Genomic DNA, 239 nt, shown 5'->3' with positions numbered 1-239 from the left:
ACCAATGTTTCAGGAGTTTAGTACACAGAATAGGACACATGCTTATTAGATAACCGTATTTGAGTTGATGTATATGTGTTTATTTATTATTATTTTTTAATTAATTTTTTTTTTTTTCCAAACCATTGTTAGATGCAATGGTTCCTGTAGTTATGCAAAGATTTGGTTTCAAAAACAGTATCAGTAAACTATTTCTTATGATTTTAAATCTGCATTGAACTTCAGATCAATCTCAAAGT

This window comes from Sinocyclocheilus anshuiensis, unplaced genomic scaffold, assembly GCF_001515605.1.
Source record: "Sinocyclocheilus anshuiensis isolate Anshui unplaced genomic scaffold, SAMN03320099.WGS_v1.1 scaffold659, whole genome shotgun sequence".
Lineage (NCBI taxonomy): Eukaryota > Metazoa > Chordata > Actinopteri > Cypriniformes > Cyprinidae > Sinocyclocheilus > Sinocyclocheilus anshuiensis.
The sequence above is the reverse complement of the archived record's forward strand: the minus strand, read 5'-3'. Positions refer to the sequence as shown.